Genomic DNA, 27,001 nt, shown 5'->3' with positions numbered 1-27,001 from the left:
GAGCACTTGAGAAGAAAGTGTATTCTGTTGTTTTTGGATGGAATGTCCTATAAATATCAATTAAGTCCATCTTGTTTAATGTGTCATTTAAACCTTGTGTTTCCTTATTTATTTTCATTTTGGATGATCTGTCCATTGGTGAAAGTGGGGTGTTAAAGTCCCCTACTATGATTGTGTTACTGTTGATTTCCCCTTTTATGGCTGTTAGCATTTGCCTTATGTATTGAGGTGCTCCTATGTTGGGTGCTTAAATATTTACAATTGTTATATCTTCTTCTTGGATTGATCCCTTAATAATTATGTAGTGTCCTTCTTTGTCTCTTGTAATAGTCTTTATTTTAAAGTCTATTTTATCTGATATGAGAATTGCTACTGCAGCTTTCTTTTGATTTGCATTTGCATGGAATATCTTTTTCCATCCCCTCATGTTCAGTCTCTAAGTGTCCCTAGGTCTGAAGTAGGTCTCTTGTAGACAGCATATGTATGGATCTTGTTTTTGTATCCATTCAACCAGTGTATATCTTTTGGTTGGAGTATTTAATCCTTTTACATTTAAGGTAATTATCGATATGTATGTTCCTGTTACCATTTTCTTAATTGTTTTGGGTTTGTATTTGTAGGTCTTTTCCTTCTCTTGTGTTTCCTGCCTAGAGAAGTTCCTTTAGCATTTGTTGTAAAGCTGGTTTGGTAGTGCTGTATTCTCTTAACTTTTGCTTATCTGTAAAGATTTTAATTTCTCCATCAAATTTGAATGAGATCCTTGCTGGGTAGAGTAATCCTGGCTGTAGGTTTTTCCCTTTCATCACTTTAAATGTGTCCTGCCACCCCCTTCTGGCTTGCAGACTTTCTGCTGAAAGATCAGCTGTTAACCTTATGGGGATTCCCTTATATGTTATTTGTTGCTTTTCCCTTGCTGCTTTTAATATGTTTTCTTTGCATTTAATTTTTGATAGTTTGATTAATATGTGTCTTGGTGTGTTTCTCTTTGGGTTTATCCTGTATGGTGCTCTCTTTGCTTCCTGGACTTGATTGACTATTTCCTTTCCCATGTTAGAGAAGTTTCGACTATAATCTCTTCAAATATTTTCTCCGACCCTTTCTTTTTCTCTTCTTCTTTTGGGACCCCTATAATTCAAATGTTGGTGCATTTAATGTTGTCCCAGTGATCTCTGAGACTGTCCTCAATTCTTTTCATTCTTTTTTCTTTATTCTGCTCCCTGGCAGTTATTTCCACCATTTTATCTTCCAGCTCACTTATCCGTTCTTCTGTGTCAGTTATTCTGTTATTGATTCCTTCTAGAGTATTTTTAATTTCAGTAATTGTGTTGTTCATCACTGTTTGTTTGCTCTTTAGTTCTTCTAGATCCTTGTTAAATGTTTCTTGTATTTTCTCCATTCTGTTTCCAAGATTTTGGATCATCTTTACTATCATTACTCTGAATTCTTTTTAAGGTAGGTTGCCTATTTTGTCTTCCTTTATTTGGTCTTGTAGATTTTTACCTTGCTTCTTCGTCTGTAACAAATTTTTTTGTCATTTCATTTTTTTTTTTTTTTGATGGGTGGTGCTGTATTCCTGTCTTACTGGTGGGTTGGCCTGAGACTTTCAGCACTGGCGTTTACAGGCAGTTGGCTAGAGCTGGGTCTTGGTGCTGAGATGAGGACCTCTGGGAGGCCTCACTCCAGTTGATATTCCCTGGGGTCTGAGATTCTTTGTTAGTTCAGCGGTTTGGACTCAGAGCTCCCACCACAGAAACTCGGGCCCGATCTCTGGCCTGGGAACCAAGAGCCCGCAAGCTTCATGGCACATTAAAAAAAAAAAAAAAGGAAGAAAGAAAGAAAAAAGGAGCAGTACAATATCAAAGAATAAAAAGCAAAATAAAATTAGAAAGATAAAATATATATTAGGAAAAATAAAACTATAATTGAAACAACTGCAACAATGTAAATTAAAACCACAAGAGAAAAAAGAAAAAAAAAGGGGAGGAGGGAAACAAGCCAAAAGGGGAGATCACTAACAAAGTATCAAGAATAAAATTAAATTAGAAACATAAAAGATTTTTTAGGAAAAATAAAAATATAAAAGAATCAACATCAGTGAATCAACAAGGTAAAACAGAACCCCAATCTAAAAGAGGAAAAAAGAAAAGAAAAAAAAAAAAAAGCCTTGGCTGTTGGGGGAGAGTTTAGGCAGGGGTGGAACTTAGGCAGGGGCAGAGTTTAGGGTAGGGAGGGACCTAGGCGGGTGGGCAGGTGATGTTTGAGCTTGGGGCGGGGCCTCTGCTTAGGACCTGCGTGGAAGGGGAGAGGCAACATGTCGACAGGAGGGCCTCTGGAGTGTGGAGTTCTGGAGTTTGGAGGTAAAGCCCTGAATGAGGGTGTGTGGGTGGGGTTTAGCCCCAGCGTGTTGGAGGGGGTCTGCGAGTGTAAAGGTGTGGCCCTGGGTGGGAGTGCAGGGGCGGGGCTTGGGTTCTGTGCCACAGGAAGGAGGCTCCGTGGGCAGAGGATTAGGCCCCAGAGCCCAATAGGCTTCCCAGTGCCTAAGTAGACAGGGAAAGTGCTGGCCGCGTTCCCTTCCCTTCCTTCATGCCCCTCCCCCACCATGTCCCCCAGGGTCTCCCTAGTTGCTGTTGGACCCCTAACCATGGGTGGGTCCCGCTGGGTGTAGGAACTCCTCCCCTCCCCCAGCCGCCCCTCAGGGGTGCCGGTCCTGGAGGTCCAGCCTTTACTTTTGCTCCCCCTTCCCCCACTCCCTCTCCCTCAGGACCCGCGCAGCTGGAGGGGGCCTCGGTGGGCAGAGGATCAGGCCTGGGATCTCAACAGGTTCCCGGGGGCCCAAGTGGGCAGGGGAAACCTGGCCATGCTCCCTTTTGATCCTCTGCCCTCCCAGTGGTCCCCCAATTTCCCCCTTCCAGCATGGGATCCCTTCCTCTCCCCCAGCTGCCCCTCAGGGGCACCAGCCCCATCCTGCCTCCACTTCTCCTCCCCCCTCACTCCCCCCATGCCCACGTCCTACCCCGTCACTAGGGGTTCCTCTCATCCCCTTAGCTGTCTGTGGTCCCCCACCGGTGCCTGGTAGGTGCCCTCGTTGTGAGGAGATGCGAATTCTGTGTCCTCCTAGTACGCCATCTTGACTCCACCTGGCCCCCCCCAGGGAAGGGTTTTTTGGGGTTTTTTTTATTCAAACAGAAAGTCACAAAAATTATAATCATCCTCATCAGTTCACTCAGTCCCATGTAATTAATTTTTTTTTTTCATCTTGATCTTTTGTTAGGGGAAAGGTTTTTAAAGACAGTGTGAGGGAGAGGGTCATGGGTTGTGTGATCAACTTGTGCATAATTCTCTGATTGGTTAATGGTGAAGTAACAAGGTGATTTTCAGAATCCCAATCATCTACCTTCTGGTTCCAACAAGTCTGGGGTCTACATGCTGTTGGTCAGCTTGCAGTTTACTTCTTACACCTGGTGAGGGTTTTAGTATCTGCAAAACTACTCAAGGATATGGCTCAGGATATTATCTATAACCCTTGAGGAAAAACTAAAGGTCCTTGACTTTGTTCTGTGGCTAAACTATTATTATTTTTTCTTGCTTGACTGCTTTCCTTTGTTTCTGCATTTTCTCACTTCTCTGATTAAATTTACTCTTTGGAACTCGGGGAAGGCCTAGGAGGCTTAAGTTTTTCTACAAACAAGAAGCAGGGAACATGGGGGAGTCTGGTCCTGGGAAAGCCCCACAGGGTCCTGCTTGGTTTCAATAACTTCACCCAATCACATCATACCCCCTTATTCCACATTAGATAAACCTTTTAAATCTAGAAATGTAATGGACACTTTGTACCTTAGCATATTCAGGAATCCCTAAATTCCAAGAGCTAAAATTACAAGGCAAAAAGTAATCTTGAGTACAATAACTTGAAACCAAATTTTATAGTGCCTTTGAGGCACTATAATTTGAAAAGGAAAAAACCTTGAAGAGTAATGAAATACTCTAATCCACAAATAAAACATCCCCTAAATCCTTAGAATTTTTTACAAGTAGACATAACATACCGTGAACAATATAACTAAAAAAAAATTCTTTTTAGAAAACAGATATACTGACTATTCTTTTTTGGTATCTAAACTATTCACTCTGAGAAAGAATATGGAAATGCCACTTTCTATTTTAAAAAAATGAGTTCTCTGATTTGCATAACCTGGAAAATCCCAGCTCTCATTCCTAAAAATCCTTTATTTTCTTGAAGTTAAAAAATTATAATTTCATTATTAAAACACTTTATTTTCATTGGTAGATGGAATAAAGTACATGTAAAATTGTTTTTTGAAAAATTTCAGAAAAAATAAATTGTATCTAAGCGGCATACTTTTCAACAAAAGGGAGAACAATTTTAAAAAATGTAGGCTTCCACTTGCTTATTAAAGATAATCCCGCTGAATTTTTGAAATTCTAAAATATCATGACACCCAATTATTAATTCAGGCTTATCAACGGCCACATGTGGTTCATAGCAACATCCTGGTCTACTCTAGACAACCTTGTGGTTTCAAATAATGAACAGTAGGGAATGAAGGAGACAGTAATTGCCATTCACCACAGTGAAGCCTGCGGAACTTTCATCCACGTTCAGGCAAGCCACGTGATGGTGGCTGAAAAAGGAAGAAGGAAATGAACAATCGTGGAAGGCTTAATATGAATTAGGAACACTCTGGAAAAGTATCTCACTTAATCTTCACAACAAACTTTAAATATGGATTATTATTCCCATGCAAAATGGGAGGAAACCAAAGCTCAAAGACGTAAGTAATTTGCCCAGAGTCTGTGAGTGCGTGATCAGAGGGGCCTTCAGGTATGTGCGCTTGAACTGCACTGGACAGCCTCACCATGACAGGTCTCTGTGTTTTAAGATCCCACTGTATTTCTGAGCCCTCCCTGGAGACACTGATGGCTCTGTTAGCAGGCCTGGCCTGCAGCAGGAGAGTTCAGTTGAGTTTGCATCCAGATTGTGAGGCTCAGCTTTGCATATGTGAGTAATAAAGCCGGTCAGAGGCAAAACTGTGAAGTTGGCAGCCATGGTCTTTACCACCTCCACCCTACTTTCCTCTGAGATACCCTCATGCCTTGCAGACGTGTGGCCCCTCCAGCCTTGCCTTCCCCTACAGACCACAGACAGTCTGGAGTTACAACCACCTGAGCGCCTGCCTCACCCCACTCTCCACCAAACGGCCAACTCCTAAAGGACACAGAGCATCTCATTTCCCTGTTCTCTAGGGTACTTACCCCAGAGTGGGTGCTCAGTGAATATTTGTAGAAAAAAATATGAATTAGGAACTGGACCTCCCTCCCAACACTAATCAAAATATTCTAGCCTGGTATTTCCCCCCTATGTTTTTTGTTTCTTAGGTTAACAAACAATTAATAATATGTGCTTTTAACTTATTAAGGAATGACTCACTGCTTGACCCTCTCAGATCCTCTCTATCAGTATTGCGTGTGTGTGTGTGTGTGTGTGTGTGTGTGTGTGTGTGTGTGTGTTTGAAGACTAAATACCTGGTCCTTGTGGTATATCCACTGGCTGCTTTAAACATGGGCATTTTGGCACAGGTTCTTAGAGAGGGCAGTACCTCCGTGAAATGGAATTTGGAACAATGTCTATGGGCAAGGCCAGTGCAATAGTGCCTAGGGTGGTCTGGTTAACAACAACAGCAGGCAGAAAGTGGAGTGAATGCTCATACTACACACTTGCCATACATGTTATTTCATTGAATCCTCATAACATTCTTTGAGACTATTCCAATTTTATCTAAGAAAAAATTCAGGGCTAGAGAAGTTATCAATTTTGCCAAGACTAGAGATGGAGTAACTGGTAGGGATAGGATTCAGATCTGGCTTGGTGGTAGCTCTCTTTCTCTCTTTATTTTTCTTTTTCTTTTTTTTTACTATGCCTGAATCCCCTGCTCCTCAAAGTTATTACCCAAGTAGCAGCAAGAGGACCGAAGAGTTAATCTAATGCAAGGAAGCATAGTATGAGGACTAGAGTGGTCAGCCCTCTATTCATACGACCAGAGAGAGAAATCTTGGGGTAGAGGAGAAACAAAATTTGGGGCACAACTGCCAACTCCTTGGCAAGGACCCCACCTGATACCCCACCAAGAGCACCCCTCCCCTTGCCATAGAAGCTCTTGCCCATGGTGACCACAAGACTATCTGGGAATCTGCACCAGCCAGGTATCCCCAAGACACCCTCCCCAATGAGGACCTGGGGGGCTTCTACAGCAAAATCTCAGTAAAGATTCCATTTAATAAGAAGTTCATTTCATACGCCCTCAAGATATTTCAATTCTATCTAAACGTCACAACATAAAAATAAAAATTCAAAACAATAGTATGGCTGATTAAATGGATAGTGGAAAGAATGAAAGCCTGAAAGACAGGAGAAAGACCTAAGTCTTGTCTCTAAAACACCAACTCTGAAATCTTGGGTCAACCCCCAATAGTTCTGAACCTCAGTTTTCTCAGCAATAAGATTGTGATGATGACACCTAGTTTTTAAGATACTTGTGAATATTATATGAGATAATGTATATAAAACATATAGTAGAGGTTCAATGAATTATGGCTCTTACTATAATAGAGACCCCTATATATTAAAAAGAGGTTGTTGTTATTATTTTAAAAAGAAAGTCGTGAATACTGATAACCAGCCCAAGACTCACTAAGAGGAATTCATAATAAAATACCCTCAATTATCTTCTGGGTGATCAAAATGTAGTTGGATCCTGTGAGGAATTTTACAGAGTCTGTAAAATTGTCCTGTGGGCACGAAGACAATAGGGCTTGTACAGTTAGATGGACTCATGGCTGTTCAAATACCATACTAAAGATTATTATATATCAGTCTTATGGTAAATTTCTAGTGCTTTGCTCCATTTTTAGAAATGTATTTTTTTAATGATTACAAATAATACATGTTCATTCTTGAGAATTTGAAAATCTTAAACATTATAAAGGAGAAATGAAAATCACCCCAAACCCCAATATTATCATTGATTTTAGATCCTTCCAGTCTCTTTATATTTTCGGTCTCCAAATGCAGATTTGCATATATATGTACAACCACAAATTGGTTATGCATTATACACAAGTTTTTATAACTTGCTGTTCACACAAAATATTTTATGACTATTAAACATTTTTCTAAAATGGTTTCTAGTGGCTGCCTCATGTTGCATCTTATGAATTTATTATATTTTATTTAACCAATTCTTAACTGGAATTTTAATCTTGTTTTTAATATTTTATCATTTTAAATATCAGTGATGGATATAATTGTAGACAGCCTTTGTGCATATTTATTATTTATAAAATAATTTTTATTTTCTATGACACATTTCTAAATTTGCTGAGGTAAACAAAATGCACATTTTCATAGCCTTTGATATTTATCTCAATATTGTCCCTCACTGTTTCAATTTTGCTTATTAAACTACCCATTTTACTCAAATCCACAAACTCTGGGTATTAGGATATAAAATGCTACTATATTATTACTTTAATTTATACTTTCTTTCTCAGACTTGGGAGTTTGAGCACTTTCCATATATTTATTGAACATTTGTTTTTCCTTTTTAAAGGATTGTCTATTCATAAACTTTTCCCATAATTCAATTGGTCTTTACAATAATTTCAAATGATTTGGAAGAGCTCTTGAAAGACTAAGGGTATAAATCTTTGGGAGCCACCATCTGCTGTAAATATTTTTCTTAGTTAATCACTTGTGTTTTATTTTTGCTTAAGGTGTTTTGATTTTCAACATCTATGTTGAGACATTTTTCATTAGTCAAATCTACAAATCCTCAAAAGAAAAGAGAGAACAAGACCCATATAAAACAGATAACCTAAAAATGTGGCAGAAATAAAAGAAATGTTCTTTGGTTATGACAAAAAATGTAAATTGTTTAAATTTCTTATTAAAAAATAATCTCAAAGTGAGTCAAAAAATCTAAATCCAAATTTATAGGAGGCAGTCATCAAAAGTGCTATCTGTTTAAGGTAAAAGGATAGTTTAAAAAAAAAGCATCAGTTAAGGGCAGATAACAAACAAATAATTCTTGCAATATTGTCATAAGAAAAATTAGAATTCAAGGCAGAAAAAAAAAAAGAACCATTAAGAGGACAAAGAAGCACATTTTCTACCAATAAGGGAACAATCTATTAGAAATACATGGTAGTAACAAAACTCTATGAGTTGAATAGTTAAGAATCAAAATATATAAATCAAAAACTATTAGAAATTCAAATCAACAGAAACATAATTTTATTGTAATAACAGAACTTACCACTCAGTCTTTGACAATTCAAGTAGGTGAATGACAATAACAATAAAAAAAAAAAAGATAAAAACGATCTGGTTGATCTTATTAATAAAAATTAGCAAGTAGACATATATCAAACTCTGTGGCCAAAATAAAGCCCAGATGGTCCCCAATTTATGGTGGTTCAATTTAACAATTTTTCAACTTTATGATGGTGTGAAAGTGATATGCATTCAGTAGAAACTGTAATTTGAATTTTGATCTTTTCTCAGGCTGGTGATATGCTGTATAGTCAGCCAGGAGATCATGAGAGTAAGCAACTGATAAACTCACAACCATTCTGTAACCATATAGACATTCTGTTTTTCATGTTAGTACAGTGTTCAATAAATTAAAGGATATATTTAACACTTTATTATAAAATAAGCTTTCTGTTAGATGATTCTGATCAACTGTAGGCTAACGTAATTGTTCTGAGCATGTTCAAGGTAGGCTGGGCTAAGCTATGATGTCCTATACTGTAAGTGTATCAAATACATTTTCAACTTATGATATTTTCAATTTATGATGGACTTATCAGGGCATAACCCCATGTAAGTCAAGGAAGATCTGTACCTCTTTTTTTTAAGCACCCACTTAAAACTTATGAAAATTGCATTGTACTCACAAAGACAACATATCTTCAATAAAGTAGTTATACTGTGTACAATCTGATCACAAAGCAATGACACTAGACATTACTAACAAAGAATAAACAAATAGAATAAAATGAGCTAGAGGATTTTTTTACATAAACACTTCTCAACAACTTGTGTCAAATAATAAATTTAAACTTTGTTTACTAATTAGATCCAAATTGTTGACAGAGTCAAATACAAGACTTTAAATGCTTTAATTACTAGCAAGCTATATTGAGTAAAAAGATAAATTTGAATCCTGAATGTGTGCTTCAAATGGTAATTGCACAAGCATAGAAAGGGGGATATTTCACGAGCACAAGCTCAGTAAGAACCTGCACTGTCTCATGGAGGACAAAGAAACCAATTCAATCTTGGACTATGTTAATAGGCATTAAATGACTGGATAAATGCCAGAGATGATCCCCATTCTACTATGTATGGTGTCAGCCTCCATTTCTCTCCCATATCCCACCTCAGGTGTAGAAAACATCATATAGCTCAATGGAAGGAGAAATAAAGAGGAAATACTAAAAATATTGGAAAGAGTAAAGCAATCTCTCATTTTCCTTTTTCTGCCCCACTTCCAGGGTCAAGACAGCATAAAATATGGTGGGATGAAGCAAAGATGATGGCTATCTTGTCAAAAGAGATAAAGAGATGAGCAATGCTTTTGTCATCTCTTACTTTCATTTCTCCCAGGGATGGTGATTTTGCAAAAATGTGCATTTGGGGTTGGAGGATTCCTTTTCATTAGGAAGCTTTTTTTTTTTTTTAACTTTAAGTATTTCATTTATTTTTCTTTTAATTTTTATTGAAGTACAGTTGATTTACAATGTTGTGTTAGTTTCACTTGTGCAGCAAAGTGAATCAGTTATACATATATATATACATCCACTCTTTTTTTTTTTTTTAAAGATTCTTTTCCCGTGTAGGCCATTACAGAGTATTGAGCAGAGTTCCTTGTGCTATACAGCAGGTTATTATTAGTTATCTATTTTGTATATAGTAGTTTAGGCAGAGAAGACCAGCAGGGTAAAGACCCAGGAGAGAGTGCAAGGAGGAGCTGGCTACGTGTGAAACCTCTTAGACCTGTTTTTGTTTGTTTGTTTGTTTGTTTTTAAATTGATTTATTTATTGTTTGTTTATTTTTGGCTGTGTTGGGTCTTCATGGCTGCGCGTGGGCTTTCTCTAGTTGCAGGGAGCGGGGGCTACTCTTCGTTGCGGTGTGCAGGCTTCTCATGGCAGTGGCTTCTCTTGTGGAGCTTGGGCTGTAGGCACGCAGGCTCAGTAGTTGTGGCACACGGGCTTAGTTGCTCCGCGGCATGTGGGATCTTCCCGGACCAGGGCTCGAACCCGTGTCCCCTGCATTGGCAGGCGGATTCTTAACCACTGAGCCACCAGGGAAGCCCTAGACCTGTTTTTAAGAGTGACAAGGAAAGGGCATGCTCAAGTTTCCTCTTAACTAGCTTATCATAGTAGGAAAGTTAAGAAGGGATTCAGGACAGAAGCATGATCACAGAAGGAAGAAAGTGCACGTGGCTGAGATGACCTCCAGCTGCATTTTCTGGGTATCTTGAGCTCAGTAGGCAGCAGGACAGCAGACAGATGCAGAAAATGAGAATACCAAAGTCATTGATCAGGCTAGGTCAAAGGAATGTATTCAGGGTTAAGTGCCACATTTTAAGTAGAGAAGGTGATAAATCAGAGAACTTCTAGAAAAAGAGAACTGGGGCTGAGAAAGGGTCTGAACACCACATTCTATGAGGAAAGGTTAATGGTTAGCCTGCAAAAAGGTGAATTGGGTCAGGTGACTTCATTAGCATATGAGAGGCTTCCATGTCTCTATTGTTTCAAAAGAGTAAAACAAGGTGGGAAATGGTCCAGATTATAAGGCGGCCAAATATGCCTCCAAATTAGGAATGTTATAATAATTCTAAGATGAAAGGGTTGCCTTATGGAGCTAATGGCCGTGTCTAAACTAAAAGATTATCTTATAGTTCATAAAAGGAATTTATGACATCCCTGCTCTCATTCATTCATTCATGCATTCATTTTATTAAGCATCTAGTATGAGCCAGGCCTATGCTAGGTGCTGGGGAGACCAAGAAGAATAAAACATGGTCTGGCAAACAAGGAGTTCTCATCCTCTGGAGGATACTGATACTATACAAAAAGGGTGATGGGAAGGAAACCAACAGAAGGGGAACCCGCCCAGACTGGCAGGACTTGACTTAGGTAATTCTAGGAGAAGGGGTCTAGGAAAAGATGCACCAGACCTCAGAACCTCCCTCTGCAATGTATTAGCAACCACACAGGTGAAGACTGAGGGGCCAAGGCCCTCTGGAGGGAAGGCTCCCCAGGTCCAGGAGGGTGAGCTTGTAGGCCTGGAACCTTAATCGAGATCTCCCTCTGCACCCTCAGGATTATTAACATATAAATAACCAACTTAGTCATGTCAGGGCTGATGGCCTTGTGAAAAGTTGAAAATAATATATACTGCCATAAATATAATCTCTACTAGATGCTCATACAGTTTACACTCACCAAAGTGCCTGCCTGCCATCCCAATAAGAGCATCTGCATGAGGACAAAAGGGAAAACAAAGCCCTAATTTTTTTTGACCTTTGACTAGCATAAGGAGGGTAGGCTTTGCCAGCATCAGCCTCATAAAAATAACTGTGGGCATGGGAAGAGGAAAAGGAAAAAAAGTGGGCACAATGATAAAGGAAGATAAAGTTAAGTACTGTACATATAACCAACATCTACTTCAAGTCAGTACAATATATCACAATTGTTTTTCATTACATACCATTTTCCGGCAGTACCCACAGGGGAAGATGGTAAGGTCACCAATGTGGGTAGATGGCATTAAGGCCCACTGAGTGAGGACACTCCAGCACCCTGAGTTCTCCCTCTCTCTCTCTCCTCTACTTCTCTCTAGATAAATAGATGATAGATAAATAGATAGATAGGTGAGACATTACTCAGTAAGAGTTTGTGGCCTCACACCTTTACTCCACTTCTTTGGTCACTATTCAAATGCATATTCTTTGGAAAATAGCATATTATTCTAGTAGACATTGATACTCTCTAGGGCTGGGGTACTCTGGGGTATCACAGCACTTCACAGCTTGACTTGAGAGGGGTTGAGGAAATGAAATGAGAATCTGCGTAAACTGATGAGCATGGCGTTGCCCATATAGGAGGTGAAGGCTAGTTTCCGCCCTCTACAGCTCTGCCTCCTGTATCTTGCTGCTCCCCTCAAAAGGGTAAAAGAATCACGTTGCTGGAGTCATGCTAATTCTCTTAACTAAGTGGTCCAGGCTTGGGGTGATGACAAGAATAAATTCCTCGTCTGCCTCTCTTCTTTACCGTAACACGTTATCCTGACAACTATGTACCGCTCCCTTTCTCTTGGCAAAGGATAATCCCCCCTAAAGTGCTGATTCCCTCTGTTCCTCCTTCTTCCAGAGAAAATGAGCTTTCAAGCCTTGGTTTCTCTTCCATTTCACTCAACTACATTAAATTCAACTCAACACCTCTCTAGTGTCTTTTAAATTGTATATGCTACGCTGGGCTCAGCTACCTAAAGTTACAAAGTGCGCAACCGTGGTGTTCCTGGACACCTAATAAATTCTGAGAGACTCAGGCCAGGCTAAGTGTGGTTGGAGGGCTTCTCGTAGGTGGGTCTCACTTCACTCCTCGCTTTTAACCCGAGGTCCAGGGGGAATGCTGTAAGTCAGCCTTCACTCGTAAGCCTTACAGAGTTCTGCACATGCTCAATTCTTTTTTGGTTTTATCACAATTCTAGATTCGAATGAAACAGCTACATTGCTGCCTTTGAAGCCCAGATTAACTCAGTTTGCTGAGGCCATGATGAAATTTATCTGATATGAAGGATTTGGCAATGGAGGCATTAAAAGGTAGGCACATCTTTTCCTGTGACCATAGGGCATGGCTAAAGCAATAAACCTACTTTATTTCCAGACACAACTAGCATTTTGGCAAATTGGCTCATGCTTACAAAATTACCAGCTCAAGGAAAATTCTTGCCATCCAGACATCTTTTCCACTGGCCCCCCAATGTGTTTTGATTAATGCTCAGTACACATCTCTTGTTTTGAAATGGCTTAAAACGATGACGGTGTGATCAGAAAAGAGATGCAAGACATATTATCTATGGAAGTTCCAGAGTTTTCAAAGGTATCAAGGGTGTGTGTATTCTAGTCCAACCTATAGAGAAGGTAAGAGGTAACAGGTACACAGGCAGGTGGACTTGGCCCTCATGTGACCACAGCCTTCTTTGACATCACCTAAGTTTCCTAGCCTCTCATTCTTGCAGAGAATTTTTCAGGAAGACAGTACAACATTGATGCCCAGTCCTCAGGGTGACACATTTGTGCCTGTTAAGGGGAGGCTACCTTATTAATTCAAAGATTTTAACTCCTAATACCTAACACTCACTGAGTCTGTGCCATGTGGAACTACGTATGCGATGCACTTTACATGAATTGTCTTATACAAGATAGATAATATTATTATATCTACCTTATGAGATCAGAAAACTTGGGCTTAGAAAGTCATTGAAACAATACCCCCAGTAAAAGGCAGTGACCAGGCCTCACTGAACCCAGAGCCACAAGAAACACTTTAGAGTCAGGACAGCCTGGCCACTATGATCCCCTACAAGACCAATCTCTCTCTTCTTGTGCCATAAGCCAGATTTTTTTGATCAAGCAGAATATATTGTACTCACACCCCTACACGTATACTTTTCACAGAGAAAGTCCTCATGGATGTATACAGAAAGTAAAGATATTTACTAACCGTCACATCTGTGGGAAAAGCGTACATCGCTGTAGGGCTCGTCTCAACGTAAAGTGATAACGTGTTTACCAATTTCTTGCAATCTGAAGAATTCTGGTAAGTCTTTTCTCCCTTCTCAGAAAATATGACATACTGATGTTGGAAAGCATATTGTATACAGTCCACTCTTTTGCTGAAGACTGCCTCATTAGTGGTATCCCTCTTCTAAAATGCAAACATTACTGAAGAGTAACATATGAAGTCATGAACAACTTCGTGTAAATAGTTTTATTAAAACCCGCAGTGCCTATGAGCCAGAGAAAGCGTTTGCAGTGTTTGAATACGCAGTGGGTCTCAGCAAAAACCAGACTGAAAAAATCCAATAGGTATCTTGGATTCGTCTCAAAACCAGTGAACAGGTTTGCAGACTGACCAGCATAAAAGGGGTGATGGTACATCTTCTGTTTTAAGGGGGATCTAGATGTTTCTGTTTTCTATCATAGCAGTAACTTTCTTAATGCAATTTTGATATCTGGATTATTTCCAGATGTTATCTGTGGCCTCTAGGCATTTTCAACATTCTCACAGTCTATGCCTAATAATTAATTTGCTTACAATAAAACACGCTGGGGTATTTTCTAAACTTTCCTACTGAATAAAAAGATAGACCTGGACATCCATTTCTGGGAAGATGGAGTAGACATGTCTTTCTCCATTCCTTCTACTAAGTACAACTAAAAACCATGGATGTTATATAGAAAACAAACAGAAGAAGACTCTGAAAGGTGGAGAGAAGATGACAGATTGGCTATGGAAATCAGGACCCAAGGAACAACACAGCAGTGAGTTCTCTGGATTTTCTTTTTGCTTCCTATATCCCAAACCGAAAGCTGGAAAAGTCAAAAACAACGAAATGCCAATGGGTTCAGATTAAAAAGCCCCCCAAAAGTTTGCTCTCTCCCTAGCCAAAGGGTCATAAAAGGGAAGAAAGAAAGGAAGGAAAGAAGGAAGGAAGGAAGGGAGGAAGGAAGGAAGGAAGGAAGGAAGGAAGGAAGGAAGGAAGGAAGGAAGGAAGGAAGGAAGGAAGGAAGGAAAGAAGAAGGAGGGCAGGAGGGAACACATTTATACACGTGCTCTATCCAAGCCAAACATCAGAGAAAACCTGTAGCACCAGCTACACATGCCAGCAAAGGCTCAGTGGGAGCCTAGACTTCCACCCTCATGAAGCTGTAACAGGGCACCTCAAAACCCTCACCAGGATGTTGTCAGAGAAGGCTAAATATGGAATGGAGTTTTCATCCCCACCTGGTGGTAATAAGCCATTCGGCCCATACAGTGTCCGTGGAGACCATGTGGGAAGTGTGGACTGCCGCCCTCACCTAGCAGAATGAAGGGCTCCCTCCCCATTGGGGTGGTGTCAGAGGACACATCATGGAGAGTTCGGTCTTTCCAGGGGTAACAAAGCCCCAAAACACAGCGACAAAAACTCAAACAGTCCTATTAGAAAGTAGGCAAAGGACGTGAAGAGATATTTTATCAAGAATATAGAGATGGCAAAAAAGTCCATGAAAAAATGGTCAACATCATCAACCATTAGAGAAATACAAACTAAAACCACAATAAGATATCACTTCACAGCTCTGAGAATAGCTAAAATTAAAAATAGTGACAATATCAAATGCTGACGAGGATTCAGAGAAACTGGATCTCTCTCACTGCTGCTGAGAATGTAAAATCCTACAACCATTCTGCAAAACTTTTGAGTTTTCTTTAAAAAATTAAACACGCAGCTACCATGTGGCCCAGCAATTGTACTCTGGGTACATCTTTTTTTCCCCAGGGAAAAAAGGCATGTTCACATAAAAACCTATACACATATTTTTATAGCAGCTTTGTTTGTGAAAGCTCCAAACACAAAACAACCCAGAAGTCCTTCAACAGGTGAATGATTAAACAAACTGAGGTACATCCATACCATGAAGCAATAAAACAAACTGTTGCTCTACAGAACAGCTTGGGTGACTCTCCAGAGAGCTATGCTCTGCGGAAAAAGCCAGTCAGAAACAGTTGCATACTGCATGATTCCATTTTTATAATGTTCTTGAAACAACAACATTATAGAAATGGAGAACAGATTTGTGGTTCCCGGGGGTTAAAGGAAGGATGGGGACAGGTGAGAAGTGGGTGTGGCTATCAAGGGTGACAGGAGAGATCCTTGCGGTGATGGGCATGTCCATATTTGACTGTATCACTGTCAACACCCTGGTTGTGATATTGTACTCTAGTTCTGCAAGATGTTACCCCTGGGAGAAACCGGGAAATGGGTACATGGATATTTAGGTATTATTTCTCACAGTTACATGTGAATCTAAAATTTTCTCAAAATAAAAAGCTTCATTAAAAAAATAATACCCAGAAGCCTCCAAATAAAATAAACACAGGTTATTTGAAATATATATATATATATATATATATATATTTTTTAACATCTTTATTGGAGTATCATTGCTTTACAATGGTGCGTTAGTTTTGCTGTATAACAAAGTGAATCAGCTATTCGTATACATATATCCCCATATCCCCTCCCTCTTGCATCTCCCTCCCTCCCACCCTCCTTATCCCACCCCTCTAGGTGGTCACAAAGCACCGAGCTGATCTCCCTGTGCTATGCAGCTGCTTCCCACTAGCTATCTATTTTACATTTGGCAGTGTATAGAAAGATATATATTTTTTGAGTTGTATGCTACTTGACATCGTCTAGCAGATGTTTGGAAACTGTGAGAAATTTGATTATGGAAATGAAAAGACCTGGAAGAGGGATGGCAAATAGAATGGAACTCGGAGGCATTCTTGACAGGACGTGTGATGGTGAAAAAGCGTGGTCTGTCATCATGGGCCTTGAGAGTAGGGGAGGTACAGCCAATGTGCCACATAATTGCCATTCCTGACTCAAGGTTTATCAGTAGGGTCTCTGACAGCTTGGGAACTCCAGAGACTGGAACTTTCCAAAACAGTACCCATTTTACTTTCACTCAAACCCCCGAGTTTAAAGACAAGTGTCTAAATCCCCTGGGCTGTCTCTCTAGCTGTGCCCAGTGAAATCCTGGGCTACAGAGTTGGCTGTTTGACTGATGTTCTGTTCTGATCATTTGCTGGCCCACAAATACATTATGCAATTCATTGCTCAGGAAAATTTTCTGTTTGTTTGAGTTACGGGGATTAAAAGCATTACAGCTTAATCCCTTTGATGCATCCAGGCCATTTTGAAATTGGATGTTTTTCTATGAACTCTCCTACTGGGAACCAATTCACTGCCACTGTAGCAGCAGAGCCCGGCAATCCTGATTAATTACAGAATTTCTGCCCTTCTGCCTCTCTGAGTCTTTTAAAAATATCTAATAACAAAAGCACTTAGCTAAATCTATGGGGTTAATCAATGTTTCATGTAATTTGGAATAAGAAACTTCAGAGCCTTTCTCAATACAAAGAGTAGAGGAAAGAGATAAGAACTAGTAGATTAAAGAAACCAGTGTTTAAGAATTCATATGAGTTAAAGACGCAAGCCACATCAACTCTCAAACTTACCGAAAAACAAATCCATGTTAGAAAATCAGCACACACTCGGTTTATTACAGTTCTTGAAATGGAGAACATGAGTTTATAAATTAAATTATACATTCAATTCAGAGGCTGTAATGCTGCTGTCAGATTTATAGCCTCCAATTTACAGACCAATAATAACCTGTCAAGGAAGGAGGCTGACTGCTCATCAGATGGGCTTTGGGTAGATGGTTTACACTGAACGTCCTCCATATGGGGGCCAAGAGATAAATAAAGACCTTGACTTTGCTTCCCTTTGTCAGTGGTGCCTATGGAGAGAGGTCTATCAGAAGGACGTCTGCTGTGGTAAAAATGAATATTATACTTCATTTTCTGCACTACAGAAAATGGAAGAAAGCAGTGTCGGGGAAATTTTAAGCAATTCAAATGTAGGCTAGCGCATGTTGAGAAATAACTCTGCCCACTGAATAATAAAAGAAAAAGTGGTGACCTCAGAAGAATTAGCATCACGGGGAGACCACAGGATGGAACGTGTGCTTTTATACTTAAAAACCAGAATTTGTACAAACTTAAAATTCACAACCATTTCAACCTATTATTTTTCACCGGCAACCTTGTTACTATTTGGCAAAATATTTATTTCATACATCAACAAGGATCAGCTCTACGCATGACTGTTTTTTTTACTGTATTATCTTATTTTCTTACACTCGAAGACGTGATTCATTTCTTGAGGCCTACTTTATAGATTTATGCTAAAGAAGGACCACAATGCCGGGGAATTGTTCGTAGTTGCTTAAGGACAAAGCAGTATGCTAAATAAATTGTGAAATTATTACATGATGCCCTACACATACACAGTCCTTAGAAATGAATTTAGCCATTTTCACGTGTGCAGTGAAATACGCCTCTTTGAAATTTGAGAGATGAAATTCCTTTAAGAGGTGTCACTTGTCAATCTCATAAGAAAATCATCATCTCTGCTTTTCCCTAAATATTTTCCTGGGTGTTGTATTATTTCCTTAAGATCATCCGTACATTCAAACATTGTAAAACCATTTCTTTTACTTAGCAAAATTGATTCACTTGGGATATCATAGACTACTCACAGGTTTTCCATTTTTATTTTCTAATAAATATTTTCTTCCCCTTTTCCTTCTGTATTTGCGGTTTACTTTTTGTAATTTGAGTTTAATCATTGTTACCAGTATACTTGGGCTTCTAGGTTTGCACAAGGCATTATGCTAGATGCTGGGAGACATACATAGTTATGAGTCCTAGTTTCTGCCCTCCAGGTAGCTTGCATTCTGGTGGGACAAAAAAACACATAAATCAAACCCAGAAGGAGCATGACTGAGGGCTTCGCTGCTCAGAGGGTTCTCAGACAGGAATTCCCATCTGGGAGTTGGTTAGAAATGCAGAGTCTGAGGCCCTCCCCAGTCCTGTTGAAGCAGAAGCTGCATTTTAACAAAATTCCCAGCTGATTAGAATTCTCAGTACAGTGTGAGGATGGAGCAATGGGGCTGATGTTTATTGAAGGAGGATTGAGTGTGCTAAAAAAACAGTTCCACACAGTAGAATTGGCAAAACAGTTTCAGAAGAGCTGCTTCTCCGTCACTTTCTAGTGTTATCTTTAGATTTTGAACTTACCTGGGTCCGAGGATAGCTGAACAAGGTAAATGGATGCGGACCCATTTAAAACAAATACTTTAAAGGCTTTTAAAATCTCTCAAGTTAAAAGATGCCCCAGTTCTGCTTATAATTTTATGTATCAGATTTTTTTAATGTAATTCAGAATTCTCCTGACATCACTAGCTTAGTAAGTGAAAATCAGGTCAGATTTGCTTAAGTACTCAAATTACATAGATTTCTGGCTCCCTGGTGATCAGAAGAGCAAAAAAAATGCAGTTATTCACCAACCCAACCTCTAACACCTTACTCTTTAAAATTTTTTTTACTGTTGTAAAATATAGTCAACATTAAATTTACCATTTTAGCCATTTTTAAGTATATGATACAGTGGCATTAAGTATTAATACATTCACATTGTTGTGAAGCCATGACCACTATCCATTTCCAGAATTTTCATCACTTCAGACAGAACCTCTATATCCATTAAATAATAATTTCCTCTTGCCCCTTCCTCCAGCCCCTGGTAACCATCATTCTACTTTCTGTCGCTATGAATTTGACTAAGTACCTCATATAAATGGAATCATACAATATTTATCCTTTCATGACTGGATCATTTCACTTAGTATAATATCTTCAAGGTTCATCCATGTCGTAGCATGTTTCAGAATTTCATTCATTTTTTATGGCTGAATAATACTCTGTTGTCTGTATATAACACATTTTGTTTATCCACTTATCTGTTAGTGGACATTTAGGCTGTTTCCACCTTTTGGCTATTGTGAATAATGCTGCTCTAGCAGCTTACTATTTTATGTTACTGAGTGGAAAGCTATTGAAAGCTACCCTTGCCTCGCTGTTAAGCTGGACAATGCAGGCACCTATCATGGAAGCCATCGGCACATGTGTATTGGAGTCACTGGGGGGAAATGTACCCCATCCCACTCTGTCATTGCTGAAGTGCAGCATCACTGCCAAAACCAAGGCACTCCACTGAAATTTCTAACCACCGTTGCTGCTGATACTTTTCACCAATACACAGAATTCCTAGGGGGAAGGAGAACACATCCTCCCCCAATGATAAGCTTACACTGACCTGGCTGTCACATGTACAGTACTGTCAGCTGTATCCCATCGTTCAGAGGCAGCCACTTCCCCCAAAGCACCTGATAGCACTCCTAGGTGGGTTAGAGGTGATCCTAGTACCAGTCGAACATTCCAGAACCAGTTCTCCCTGCCAACAATCCATGCCCTGCGGTGCCGTCTAATGAGCCAGTTTGGATCTCTTTCTTCCAGCGTCTCTCAACTACCTCTTGATGACTTTAATTTCAGAGCAGCTCATTAGTCTTTTCTTGCCATCTCACCTCTGTGAAGGTTACTACCTGTCCCTTGGAGGTGTTTTTAAAACTTTGAATCACAGAGTGAAAGAACTGAGATCTTGTGTGTCAACTTGAATGCATACTTAATTATAAAAATTTTTATTTGCAATGTCGGAAATTCAGAAGTCAATGTTTTTTTGTAAGCACTAAAGAAGTATGATAGAAACTTATCCTAGCAAGACTTTACAAGGTAGGGTCGAATTCTAATGGAATTGAGGCAGTTTCTTATCCTAAATGTTTCCTCCCTTTTTACAATCTCTGTCCAGCAACTCTTGGTTAAATAATGTATGCTCTGAGACATGAAATTAAAACAGAACTAAGAAATAAATTATTTTAAAACCAGAAAAAAATAAGTGTTTCCATCCCATGAGCCTCTGTGTAGCAAGCACTTTCTTAGAATGTGTACCCCATAACCTCCAAGATCTATAGAGCCCTGGGTTTCGTGGAGGGGCTTGAGGACTCCATCCACCTACAGAACCAGAGCCAGCCTCCGCTAATCAAGAAGTCCCATTGTATTCTCTTCCAGAATAGGGGTGAGTATGTGCTTCACACCTCCATGTAACAAAAAGATGCCATTCAAGTGGTTCTTCCCAGACCAAGGAGTCCACTCAAAGGAGAATAGACAGCTCTTATTCAAGACATGGGGAAGGAGAACTTATTTTAAATGATTTTCCAACCCACAAAAGAATTTAAATCTGATTTTTTCTGGATACTCTTATTTATACTCATGTGCACTCATCTTTGGACGTCAGCTGGGATGGGCCCACAAGAACTCCAATTAAATCAAGGAGTAGCCCTCTGAAAGAAGAACTCATCCTGGAGGGAAAGAGAATCAGGCAAATGAGCTTGACCCAATAACGAAGCCTCAGGTGTCCGAGGGTCATGGAAGTTCTGAATCCCGTATGGCACCTATCTCTCAGTTCCAACGCCACACACAAACAGCTGAGTGCTAGAGAGCAGAGGTATTCTGAGAAAAAACTAGAAGGGCTCTCTTCACTCAGGACTCTGTAAGGCACTGAAGCTTAGTGACGCCCTAGTGACAGTATATGACACAAAAGAGGTGGTTGGTGGGGAGTGATCGCTCCAGTTCTGCAGGGAACATGATGGAGTTTGGGTGCCTGCATGACGTGAGTGCCGTGATGGCCCAGCTCAGGCTGCAGTCGAGGAAGCATGCGGGTGGAGGCCGTGTGCCTGGCATGAGAGAGCAGCACTGGGGTGATTGGAGTGGCCGCGATGCCTGCACAGGGGTTGGTGCCCACAGAGATGCTGGCGCCAGTTGGCATCATCATGTTTAGAAAAGGCTGTGGGGAGACCCTGGGGAGGCAATTCCATGCAGCTTTGCTAGCCATGGGCTTTCGCTTACGGGGACTGGGGCAGGAGAGGAGGAAATGGCGAAAGCTGTGGTGCGTCTGGTAGGTTCCGTGCCTGAGCATGTGGGATTCCCTCCTGGGGACCCCCAGCAGCACCCGGGTGGACACCCTCAATGTGGGTGAGATGAAACTCTGACTCAGGCTGTCAGAGGGCTCCCATTACTTTTACCCTGGATTTCCTTGAACTTCCCACAGTGCCTTCAATTAGGTACATATATGCAAATTTGAGAATGTTTCTTTAGGATAATCAGAGAATCAGAGCTTCACTTCTTACCTCATTTCCAAACAGGATTTTTGTTTTTTCACTATGCTGTTTGTTTCTGTGTCTTTGATGTTTTTAAGAGTGAGGAACATTTCACCAATCTCTGTGTTCTGTCTTCTTATAATGGATAGCAGGGATCACAACTTCAAGGACATTGAGGTGATCAAAAAGTAAGCATGTGTGAACGTATGACATGACGGCTATAAAACAATAGGGAGGGGATGGAGAAGGTGTGGTCCCCGTCTAAAGGCACACTAGTTCACCGAAAACAAAACCAAAACCAAATTCCCTGCTGGGCCAGACAAAACCTATCTTTGGGCCATATTAAGCCAAGAGGTCACCAGGCTTATCACTTCACCCATTCTTCTAATCCTCACCACGTGGACAGTTGATCTTGTTCCCACAGAGCTGGGATAAACCATCTGAAGATGGTTAACATGGATGGAAACCAAGAGAAGCATATTATAGTAGCCCTCCAATTATCCCAGGAGCGGGGCAAAAGCAAGGACCGTACTGCTTTATCTTTGTATTCTGTGTATCAAGTCCTTTTGCAAATACTAGGCATCGTGATCTCATGGGGAAATCACATCAGACAAACGGGAATGTTAATATTTAACGATCACTAGGGCTCATGCCTTGCTAGGCACTATCCTGAGAGTTTTCTGTCCACTGCTTTCATTTGCTCTTCCCAACTCACCTGTGACGTAAGTACTATCATTTTCTCAATTTTACGGGTGAGGGAATGGAAGCTAGAGTCACACAAGTGGCGAAGGGGGACATTCCGTGGCTCCAAAGTCTATGATTGTAACCCAAATGCAAATACTTCAGATAAAGCAAGAGTGAGTCAGTGGTTCCAAGATTGTGCAAGAGGGTGGAGGGAAGAAACTGACCGTAGGTAATATTTAACAGGGGATTACTGCTGGCAGAGACAGGCCCTGGGAACATTCTAGAGAGGATAAGAGCAGCGGGTCCAGGGGAGCTTGGTGGTGGGAGAGGGCAGGTGGGTAGGGGTGGAGTGTGGTCTGACGGGGCAGATGGAGGCAGTGTTGAGACCACACTTTCTCCCTCTCCCCCACCTCCTCCACCCCCATCTGTCCACTGACACAAGTCCCAATGAGAAGAACTGAACGTAAACTTAGAAAAAATACTGTATTTCATCTATTGGGAGCACATTTGACTTTCTCTCCATCTCCCACCCCACCCCCGGGGGTCTGGCCTCTATCAAGTCAGGAAAACAGAAATGTAAACATTAGTAATGTGGAGAAAAGGACAGAGCCTCTTCCATTCACAGCTCACCAGAGGTGTGCTCTGCGGGGTGGGTTTGATTGTATTGCAGATGTTTCCCTCAGAGGGAAGGGCCAGAAGAGATCAGAAAGGTAAACCCCAACCCACAAAAAAGCCTAGAAAGGTAGAGCCAAGCGCTGCTCTGCGTGTGTCTGCACACTGTGACAGGGTGAGTACTAGTGCTAAGGTTTCCCACAATGAACAGAATCTTCCCACGCTTCCTAATGCCCCTCTGCCATGATCAGTTTTATGTGCCATACTGGCTAGGCTACAGGGCCCATATATTTGGTCAAATATTAGCCTAGATGTTTCTGTGAAGGTAATTTTTAGATGAAATTAACATTGAGTTCAGTAGACTGCGAGTAAAGCAGATTGTTCTTCATAATGTGGGTGGTGGTGGGCCTCATTCAATCAGTTGAAGGCTGACCTTCTTTTTCCAGTAAGGAAAAAGACTGACCTCCCTGGAAGGAGAGGGGATTCTGCCAGAAGACCACCTTTGAACTTGAACTGTAACTCTTGTAACTCTTCCCTGGGTCTGCAGTCTGCCATCCTACTCAGATTTTGGACTTTCTAAGCCTCTACAATTGTATGAGCCAATTTCTTAAAATCTCTCCATAGATGATAGATAGATAGATAGATAGATAGATAGATAGATAGATAGATAGATATTGATAGATATAGATATAGGACGTATACATATCCTGTTGGATTTTCTGTTTCTCTGGAGAACCTTGACTAATACACACCCTGTTTTATCAGTTCTAAGATGTACATATTTTCACATTTTAACATCCCTGAAATCATAAGATATCTTGTTAATTTTGTTTTAAATGAAATATGATTGTTCTTAGTATTTGACAAAGTATTGAACATTCCCCCAGCTAGATCTAAATGTAGAACATGAAGGTCAATAGTTTGCTGTGTTGAGTCACCTGATTGTAGTATAATCACTGTCCATGATTTGGGTCACCGTGCAGTGACCTCTCTCCAAAGATCCAAGAACTCTGTGCAGCTTTAACTAATTATTTCTCTATACCCCTTCATTCAGATGCCATCTGTAAGCTCTGAGAAATATATATATATATATATATATATATATATATTTTTTTTTTTTTAGGGGATGCAAAATATGAACCTTATGAGGGAGATAGAGCCTAAAAGGAATGTTTTGAAAGAGGGGAAGAGGAAAAGAAAATGGTCAGTAGTTCTCCTCAAATAAGCCTCATTGCATTACTTAAGCCCCACTTTTCTTTCAGCCCAAGTTTATAGCATTTTAATCAATAACTGTGCCTTTTATATTCTGTTGCATGTGGCATTTTGTTTTTCTACCTGGTACATTTTCAAAAGAACTGGAAAACTGGCCAATACTATAACACTTTTTTGACATGTCAACTCTTACGCAAAACTAGGAGCTCCTTGAAGGCCGGACTAGATCTGAGGTATGTGTGTATCTCTAGGACTTAGCATGTGCACTCAGAGTACATGGACACCTGTCAGTACATGCATGTCACTGAATGTGTAGACTACAGTGTGAAGTGCTGACAAATGTCCAGGCATCCAAGAGAGCCCTCAGAATCTAGGTACTCAAGTGTGAGTATTTGTCTCTCTTTTAGATATTTATATATATCACATTCTCTCTCTTATATTAGACGAGTGTGTGTTTGTGTGTGTGTGTCTGTGTGAGAGAGAGAGAGAGAGAAAGAAGTTGAGCAAATGAAAGAGAAAATCTCTTCTAGGTTGTGAATACCTTGAAGGTGGCTTAGTCAAAATAGCATGGGTGTGGCACCATCAAAACATTGGTTTAAGTACCGGTTCTGCCACGTATAGGCTGTTTGACTTTGGAATATTACTGAACTTTTCTAATCTTCAGTTTTTGTACTTGGAAGGAAAGTGAACATTATAATTATCTATGTTGAAGAGTTTCGTGAGACTTAAACATAACTTCTGAAAGAAACAGGCACGTCACATGCTCATAGAAATGGTAGCTCTCATTGTTCTGCCACCATCTCCTGCTGTTTCTTCTGTAGCACTAGATACAGGGCCTTGCACTTGGAAGAGAGTCATGTTTGTTGAATGAGTCACAAAGAGGTGTCTGAAAAACACACACACACTATTTTTGGCTCTCTATACAACATGTAATAAATTTTACAGCCTGATTCATATAGGTACAAAGAAAAGAATCATTCATGATGTGATTCTTTTTTCATCCCCAATTTTCAGTATTTTCAACTGAGGAATCATCAGCTTCATTGTATTATTCATGTTCTAATCTCTCTCTCATTTAGAAATATCATCTTCACTTAAATGAAAGCAACGACCAACCAACCAACCAACAGAACTCCAGATACTTTAGTTAAACCACAGAAATTACCCCAAGTTCATGGTTTTGCTAGTTTGAATTTTCACATGGGGAACCAAAATGCTCATTTCTAGTTTTTAAGAGATAATCACAATACAGACATCCTAGTGTCAAAATTATTTCCTCTCTCATTTCTTCCTTCCCCCTTTTTCTCCTGTCTTCTCCCCTACCCCTTGTCCAAATTCCTTTATAATAAAACACTGTACTAGTAAAATAAAGAACATAAGTATGTGGATTTTACTTACAAGAGCAAAGTCCTTTCAGACCAGTTTCATCTCATAACGTGGTCCATGTGAACAGTACTTTCATCCCTATTTTACAAGTAGGGACATTGAGGTTCAAAGAATGTTTATGACTAAACACAGTGAGTCAGTGGTAAGGGTCATGGAAAATACATGTCCTGGGCAGCACGCAAATGACTTCATCTGATGTGGGTTTGGCCATGTCAGAAGTGAAACTATTTCAGTAATTTTGTGAACACGATTTTCTTCACGTTTATCCCTCTTCCTGTCTGGCTATCCCCAAAGACCTAATTATTGAGTAAAGCTCGTTGAGAGCTAAGGGTGATTGCAAATGCCTGAGAAACAACATAACAATATACAGAAAGTGCCATGTGACAGAGTTTCTCTATTGAAGGAATTCAGGAAAAGACTAAACACTGCCAAAAAGTTTAAGTTCCAAAGTTTTTGTTTTTTTTTTTCCTCCTAGAAAAGTGCCTTTTTGGCTCTCACTTCATAAGAGAATGACAAAGTCTTTACAGTAAGTCCCTTATCTCCTTTCACTTTTTGAATCTTAAGAACATGATTAATACCACATATTTGTGATTCAGCTAATGAATTTCTGATTACACTTGGCAAGTGACATCCATGCCAACAGCCCCACAAAACTTAGGTACTAATGATGATTTCCTTAAATTTGGAATTCAAGATAAAATGGGAAATCCGTCAAGGATGAGTACGCCTTTTAGGTTGTCCTATCACGTGAATTTGAAATCTGCGGCGAAGAGCATGCAGCGAAGTATTTGTTTTATATCACTTGTTCATTTTGAAAGTTTTCCAAGTAACTGCAGACTAAACTGAAAGCAGGATGTTGTGTTAATCAGTTCTTAAACATGAATATGGCCCTGCCAAACTGGCTTCCTTGAAACCTCTTTCATTTGCGTTCCCCTCCTGTTTTCTCATGTAAGAGATGAAGATAAATGTGCAGTGCCCTTAACCCATTTTGCTACTTGGATTATTATGTTCACACATTTACACACACATACACTCACACATACACACACACACACACACACACACACACACACACACACACGGGGTGTACCTAATTATCCAGGAAAAAGACCACTAAATATTCAAA

General features: G+C 40.1%; 2 long non-coding RNA genes across 4 annotated transcripts in view; one reads left to right on the top strand and one right to left on the bottom strand.

Moving 5' to 3' along the window:
* Positions 1-15,753, top strand: part of LOC309666686 — a 26,980-nt gene extending 11,227 nt beyond the window's left edge. The window contains exons 2-3 of the long non-coding RNA XR_014267242.1: positions 4,625-12,912; positions 13,771-15,753. This is a non-coding gene — a long non-coding RNA (uncharacterized lncRNA). The remainder of the gene's footprint in view (positions 1-4,624; positions 12,913-13,770) is intronic.
* On the bottom strand, positions 1,465-27,001 carry LOC309666660. 3 transcript variants are annotated; one of them, XR_014267207.1, is made up of 5 exons: positions 25,888-27,001; positions 22,012-25,375; positions 21,093-21,183; positions 11,799-11,905; positions 1,465-10,403 (listed from the first exon to the last, which is right to left on the bottom strand). It is a non-coding gene; the product is annotated as an uncharacterized lncRNA (long non-coding RNA). The 3 variants fall into 3 exon arrangements; XR_014267208.1 differs by having other exon boundaries at positions 21,093-22,142; positions 25,031-25,375; XR_014267206.1 differs by having other exon boundaries at positions 21,093-25,375.

Source organism: Balaenoptera physalus (assembly GCF_965194825.1).
Source record: "Balaenoptera physalus genome assembly, chromosome: 9".
NCBI classification, from domain to species: Eukaryota; Metazoa; Chordata; class Mammalia; order Artiodactyla; family Balaenopteridae; genus Balaenoptera; species Balaenoptera physalus.
The sequence above is the reverse complement of the archived record's forward strand: the minus strand, read 5'-3'. Positions and strand labels throughout refer to the sequence as shown.